The following is a 7500-nucleotide window of genomic DNA, read 5'->3' as shown; positions in this document are numbered from 1 at the left end:
CGCGAGCCGGAGGAGCCGCCCGCCCGAACACCGGCGCGAGGCCGGCCGGCGGGGGCCCTCCGAAGGCGGGTCTTGCATGCGGCTCGTAACGTGGGAGAAGGTGGGTGGGCGCATTTTGGGGGGGGGTTAAATGTGCTGAGGCAGGCCGCCCATAGTGCTCTTATCTCGGCCATGGCAAGCGAGAATCCCCCTGGGAAGTGGCACTCTGAAAATATTTCGAAAAGAGCAGACTTTGAAAATTTTTGAGAACCAGGATTTGGGGGGGGCCAAATGTGCTGAGGCAGGCCGCCCATAGTGCTCTTATCTCGGCCTTGGCAAGCGAGAATCCCCCTGGGAAGTGGCACTCTGAAAATATTTCGAAAAGAGCAGACTTTGAAAATTTTTGAGAACCAGGATTTGGGGGGGGCCAAATGTGCTGAGGCAGGCCGCCCATAGTGCTCTTATCTCGGCCTTGGCAAGCGAGAATCCCCCTGGGAAGTGGCACTCTGAAAATATTTCGAAAAGAGCAGACTTTGAAAATTTTTGAGAACCAGGATTTGGGGGGGCCAAATGTACTGAGGCAGGCCGCCCATAGTGCTCTTATCTCGGCCTTGGCAAGCGAGAATCCCCCTGGGAAGTGGCACTCTGAAAATATTTCGAAAAAAGCAGACTTTGAAAATTTTTGAGAACCAGGATTTGGGGGGGCCAAATGTGCTGAGGCAGGCCGCCCATAGTGCTCTTATCTCGGCCTTGGCAAGCGAGAATCCCCCTGGGAAGTGGCACTCTGAAAATATTTCGAAAAAAGTTGACTTTGAAAATTTTTGAGAACCAGGATTTGGGGGGGCCAAATGTGTTGAGGCAGGCCGCCCATAGTGCTCTTATCTCGGCCTTGGCAAGCGAGAATCCCCCTGGGAAGTGGCACTCTGAAAATATTTCGAAGAAAGTTGACTCTGAAAATTTTTCGTCTTAAAAAGCTCGCTCCTGATATTGTACCCCATACATTTTGAGGTTTGGGGGCAAACCTCTCGAATGGGGGGACGAGGTCCCCTATCTACAGCGCCCCTAATGGCGGCAGGTGGTACTGGCCCCCTGGTCACCCGGCCATTGAAAATGAATGGGCCCCATTCATTTCCTATGGCATTTTTCGACGCCTGGTCACCCGGCCATTGAAAATGAATGGGGCACTTCCAGGGGGGGCTCTGGCTCGCCCAGGCCGAAATAGGAGCACTATGGGCGGCCTGCCTGAGCAGATTTGCCCCCCCAAATCCTGGTTCTCAAAAATTTTCAAAGTCATCTTTTTTCGAATTATTTTCAGAGTGCCACTTCCAGGGGGGTGCTCTGGCGCGCCCAGGCCGAAATAGGAGCACTATGGGCGGCCTGCCTCAGCACATTTGCCCCCCCCAAATCCTGGTTCTCAAAAATTTTCAAAGTCATTTTTTTTTAATTATTTTCAGAGTGCCACTTCCAGGGGGGTGCTCTGGCGCGCCCAGGCCGAAATAGGAGCACTATGGGCGGCCTGCCTCAGCACATTTGCCCCCCCCAAATCCTGGTTCTCAAAAATTTTCAAAGTCATTTTTTTTTAATTATTTTCAGAGTGCCACTTCCAGGGGGGTGCTCTGGCGCGCCCAGGCCGAAATAGGAGCACTATGGGCGGCCTGCCTCAGCACATTTGCCCCCCCCAAATCCTGGTTCTCCAAAAATTTCAAAGTCAACTTTTTTTGAAATATTTTCAGAGTGCCACCTCTGGAGCCTCTGCAGCGGGGGCTCTCGCCTGCCTGGTCACCCGTCATTCATTTCAATGGGGGGGGGATATGGACGCCTGGTCACCCGGCATTCATTTCAATGGGGAGATTGGAGCCCTGGGCATCCGGCCTTCATTTCAATGGGGGATTTGGACGTCTGGTCACCCGCCATTCATTTCAATGGGGAGATTGGAGCCCTGGGCACCCGGCCTTCATTTCAATGGGGGATTTGGACGCCTGGTCACCCGGCCTTCATTTCAATGGGGGATTTGGACGCCTGGTCACCCGCCATTCATTTCAATGGGGAGATTGGAGCCCTGGGCACCCGGCCTTCATTTCAATGGGGGATTTGGACGCCTGGTCACCCGCCATTCATTTCAATGGGGAGATTGGAGCCCTGGGCACCCGGCCTTCATTTCAATGGGGGATTTGGACGCCTGGTCACCCGCCATTCATTTCACTGGGGAGATTGGAGCCCTGGGCACCCGGCCTTCATTTCAATGGGGGATTTGGACGCCTGGTCACCCGCCATTCATTTCACTGGGGAGATTGGAGCCCTGGGCACCCGGCCTTCATTTCAATGGGGGATTTGGACGCCTGGTCACCCGCCATTCATTTCAATGGGGAGATTGGAGCCCTGGGCACCCGGCCTTCATTTCAATGGGGGATTTGGACGCCTGGTCACCCGCCATTCATTTCACTGGGGAGATTGGAGCCCTGGGCACCCGGCCTTCATTTCAATGGGGGATTTGGACGCCCGGTCACCCGCCATTCATTTCAATGGGGAGATTGGAGCCCTGGGCACCCGGCCTTCATTTCAATGGGGGATTTGGACGCCCGGTCACCCGGCATTCATTTCAATGGGGAGATTGGAGCCCTTGGCACCCGGCCTTCATTTCAATGGGGGATTTGGACGCCCGGTCACCCGCCATTCATTTCAATGGGGAGATTGGAGCCCTGGGCACCCGGCCTTCATTTCAATGGGGGATTTGGACGCCCGGTCACCCGCCATTCATTTCAATGGGGAGATTGGAGCCCTGGGCATCCGGCCTTCATTTCAATGGGGGATTTGGACGCCTGGTCACCCGCCATTCATTTCAATGGGAAGATTGGAGCCCTGGTCAATCCCTGAAGAGAGACGCTCTCCCCCTGGTCCATGGCGCTCTCCCCCTGGTCCATGGAGTCCCGCAAACGGCCAGCATCAAGCCCCGAAGACAGGCGCTCTCCCACTGGTCCGTGGAGCCCCGAAGACACGCGCCAACAGCCAGCATCAAGCCCCCAAAGAGAGGCGCTCTCCCCCTGGTCCTTGGAGCCCCGCCGACGGCCAGCGACAAGCCCCGAAGTGAGGCGCTCTCCTCCTTGTTCGGCACATGCACGCACACACACCCCTCCGCACGAGCCCCTGTGCGCCCGGCGCGCCCGCAGTTGGAAGAAGGGAAAGAGGGGGAAGAGCTGGAAGTGCTGGAAGTGCTGGAAGTGCTGGAAGTGCTGAAAGTGCTGAAAGTGCTGAAAGTGCTGAAAGTAAAGGGGAAAGCGGACAGCGGCCAGCGGACAGCGGCCAGCGGACAGCGGCCAGCGGACAGCGGCGACAGGCCAAATGTGCTGAGGGCGGCCGCCTATAGTGCTCCTATTTCGGCTATGGCAGGCGCTCTCCCCCTGGTCCATGGCGCTTTCCCCCTGGTCCATGGAGCCCCGCCAACAGCCAGCAACAAGCCCCAAAGAGAGGCGCTCTCTCCCTGGTCCATGGAGCCCCGCCAACAGGCATCAAGCCCCGAAGAGAGGCACTCTCCCCCTGGTCCATGGCGCTCTCCCCCTGGTACATGGAGCCCCGCCAACAGCCAGCAACAAGCCCCGAAGAGAGGCGCTCTCCCCCTTGTCCATGGCGCTCCAGGATGGGGGGGCCAAATGTGCTGAGGGCGGCCGCCTATAGTGCTCTTATTTCGGCTATGGCAGGTGCTCTCCCCCTGGTCCATGGCGCTCTCCCCCTGGTCCATGGAGCCACGCCAACAGCCAGCAACAAGCCCCAAAGAGAGGCGCTCTCCCCCTGGTCCATGGAGCCCCGCCAACAGGCATCAAGCCCCGAAGAGAGGCGCTCTCCCCCTTGTCCATGGCGCTCCAGGATGGGGGGGCCAAATGTGCTGAGGGCGGCCGCCTATAGTGCTCTTATTTCGGCTATGGCAGGTGCTCTCCCCCTGGTCCATGGCGCTCTCCCCCTGGTCCATGGAGCCACGCCAACAGCCAGCAACAAGCCCCAAAGAGAGGCGCTCTCCCCCTGGTCCATGGAGCCCCGCCAACAGGCATCAAGCCCCGAAGAGAGGCGCTCTCCCCTTGGTCCATGGCGCTCCAGGATGGGGGGGCCAAATGTGCTGAGGGCGGCCGCCTATAGTGCTCTTATTTCGGCTATGGCAGGTGCTCTCCCCCTGGTCCATGGCGCTCTCCCCCTGGTCCATGGAGCCACGCCAACAGCCAGCAACAAGCCCCAAAGAGAGGCGCTCTCCCCCTGGTCCATGGAGCCCCGCCAACAGGCATCAAGCCCCGAAGAGAGGCGCTCTCCCCCTGGTCCATGGCGCTCCAGGATGGGGGGGCCAAATGTGCTGAGGGCGGCCGCCTATAGTGCTCTTATTTCGGCTATGGCAGGTGCTCTCCCCCTGGTCCATGGCGCTCTCCCCCTGGTCCATGGAGCCACGCCAACAGCCAGCAACAAGCCCCAAAGAGAGGCGCTCTCCCCCTGGTCCATGGAGCCCCGCCAACAGGCATCAAGCCCCGAAGAGAGGCGCTCTCCCCTTGGTCCATGGCGCTCCAGGATGGGGGGGCCAAATGTGCTGAGGGCGGCCGCCTATAGTGCTCTTATTTCGGCTATGGCAGGTGCTCTCCCCCTGGTCCATGGCGCTCTCCCCCTGGTCCATGGAGCCACGCCAACAGCCAGCAACAAGCCCCAAAGAGAGGCGCTCTCCCCCTGGTCCATGGAGCCCCGCCAACAGGCATCAAGCCCCGAAGAGAGGCGCTCTCCTCCTGGTCCATGGCGCTCCAGGATGGGGGGGCCAAATGTGCTGAGGGCGGCCGCCTAAAGTGCTCTTATTTCGGCTATGGCAGGTGCTCTCCCCCTGGTCCATGGCGCTCTCCCCCTGGTCCATGGAGCCACGCCAACAGCCAGCAACAAGCCCCAAAGAGAGGCGCTCTCCCCCTGGTCCATGGAGCCCCGCCAACAGGCATCAAGCCCCGAAGAGAGGCGCTCTCCTCCTGGTCCATGGCGCTCCAGGATGGGGGGGCCAAATGTGCTGAGGGCGGCCGCCCATAGTGCTCTTATTTCGGCTATGGCAGGCGAGAGCCCCCGCTGGAGGTGGCACTCTGAAAATATTTCGAAAAAAGTTGACTTTGAAAAAATTTGAGAACCAGGATTGGGGGGCCAAATGTGCTGAGGGCGGCCGCCTATAGTGCTCTTATTTCGGCTATGGCAGGTGCTCTCCCCCTGGTCCATGGCGCTCTCCCCCTGGTCCATGGAGCCCCGCCAACAGCCAGCAACAAGCCCCAAAGAGAGGCGCTCTCCCCCTGGTCCATGGAGCCCCGCCAATAGCCAGCAACAAGCCCCAAAGAGAGGCGCTCTCCCCCTGGTCCATGGAGCCCCGCCAACAGGCATCAAGCCCCGAAGAGAGGCGCTCTCCCCCTGGTCCATGGCGCTCTCCCCCTGGTCCATGGAGCCCCGCCAACAGCCAGCAACAAGCCCCAAAGAGAGGCGCTCTCCCCCTGGTCCATGGCGCTCCAGGATGGGGGGGCCAAATGTGCTCACTGAGGCCGCCCATGGCGCTCCTATTTCGGCTATGGCAGGCGAGAATCCCCCTGGGAAGTGGCACTCTGAAAATATTTTGAAAAAAGTTGACTTTGAAAATTTTTGAGAACCAGGATTTGGGGGGCCAAATGTGCTGAGGGCGGCCGCCTATAGTGCTCTTATTTCGGCTATGGCAGGTGCTCTCCCCCTGGTCCATGGCGCTCTCCCCCTGGTCCATGGAGCCCCGCCAACAGCCAGCAACAAGCCCCAAAGAGAGGCGCTCTCCCCCTGGTCCATGGAGCCCCGCCAATAGCCAGCAACAAGCCCCACAGAGAGGCGCTCTCCCCCTGGTCCATGGAGCCCCGCCAACAGGCATCAAGCCCCGAAGAGAGGCGCTCTCCCCCTGGTCCATGGCGCTCTCCCCCTGGTCCATGGAGCCCCGCCAACAGCCAGCAACAAGCCCCAAAGAGAGGCGCTCTCCCCCTGGTCCATGGCGCTCCAGGATGGGGGGGCCAAATGTGCTCACTGAGGCCGCCCATGGCGCTCCTATTTTGGCTATGGCAGGCGAGAATCCCCCTGGGAAGTGGCACTCTGAAAATATTTTGAAAAAAGTTGACTTTGAAAATTTTTGAGAACCAGGATTTGGGGGGCCAAATGTGCTGAGGCAGGCCGCCCATGGCGCTCCTATTTCGGCTATGGCAGGCGAGAATCCCCCTGGGAAGTGGCACTCTGAAAATATTTTGAAAAAAGTTGACTTTGAAAATTTTTGAGAACCAGGATTTGGGGGGCCAAATCTGCTGAGGCAGGCCGCCCATAGCGCTCCTATTTCGGCTATGGCAGGCGCTCTCCCCCTGGTCAATTTCAACCCCTGGGCACCCGCCAGTCGATTTTGACCCCTGGGCACCCGCCATCCAATGTCAACCCCTGGGCACCCGCCAGTCGATTTCGACCCCTGGGCACCCGCCATCCAATGTCAACCCCTGGGCACCCGCCAGTCGATTTCGACCCCTGGGCACCCGCCATCCAATGTCAACCCCTGGGCACCCGCCAGTCGATTTTGACCCCTGGGCACCCGCCATCCAATGTCAACCCCTGGGCACCCGCCATCCAATGTCAACCCCTGGGCACCCGCCAGTCGATTTCGACCCCTGGGCACCCGCCATCCAATGTCAACCCCTGGGCACCCGCCAGTCGATTTCGACCCCTGGGCACCCGCCATCCAATGTCAACCCCTGGGCACCCGCCAGTCGATTTCGACCCCTGGGCACCCGCCATCCAATGTCAACCCCTGGGCACCCGCCAGTCGATTTCGACCCCTGGGCACCCGCCATCCAATGTCAACCCCTGGGCACCCGCCAGTCGATTTCGACCCCTGGGCACCCGCCATCCAATGTCAACCCCTGGGCACCCGCCAGTCGATTTCGACCCCTGGGCACCCGCCATCCAATGTCAACCCCTGGGCACCCGCCAGTCGATTTCGACCCCTGGGCACCCGCCATTCAATGTCAACCCCTGGGCACCCGCCAGTCGATTTTGACCCCTGGGCACCCTCCATCCAATGTCAACCCCTGGGCACCCGCCAGCCGATTTTGACCCCTGGTCACCCGCCATCCAATGTCAACCCCTGGGCACCCGCCAGCCGATTTTGACCCCTGGTCACCCGCCAGTCGCCCCTGGTCACCCGCCATCATGGAGCCCCGCCAACAACCAGCAACAAGCCCCGAACACAGGCACCAACGACCAGCAACAAGCCCCGAACACAGGCACCAACGACCAGCAACAAGCCCCGAACACAGGCACCAACGACCAGCAACAAGCCCCGAACACAGGCACCAACGACCAGCAACAAGCCCCGAACACAGGCACCAACGACCAGCAACAAGCCCCGAACACAGGCACCAACGACCAGCAACAAGCCCCGAACACAGGCACCAACGACCAGCAACAAGCCCCGAACACAGGCACCAACGGCCAGCAACAAGCCCCGAACACAGGCCCCAACGGCCAGCAACA

This window comes from Vanacampus margaritifer, unplaced genomic scaffold (genome assembly GCF_051991255.1).
Source record: "Vanacampus margaritifer isolate UIUO_Vmar unplaced genomic scaffold, RoL_Vmar_1.0 HiC_scaffold_126, whole genome shotgun sequence".
Taxonomy (NCBI): domain Eukaryota; kingdom Metazoa; phylum Chordata; class Actinopteri; order Syngnathiformes; family Syngnathidae; genus Vanacampus; species Vanacampus margaritifer.
The sequence above is the reverse complement of the archived record's forward strand: the minus strand, read 5'-3'. Positions refer to the sequence as shown.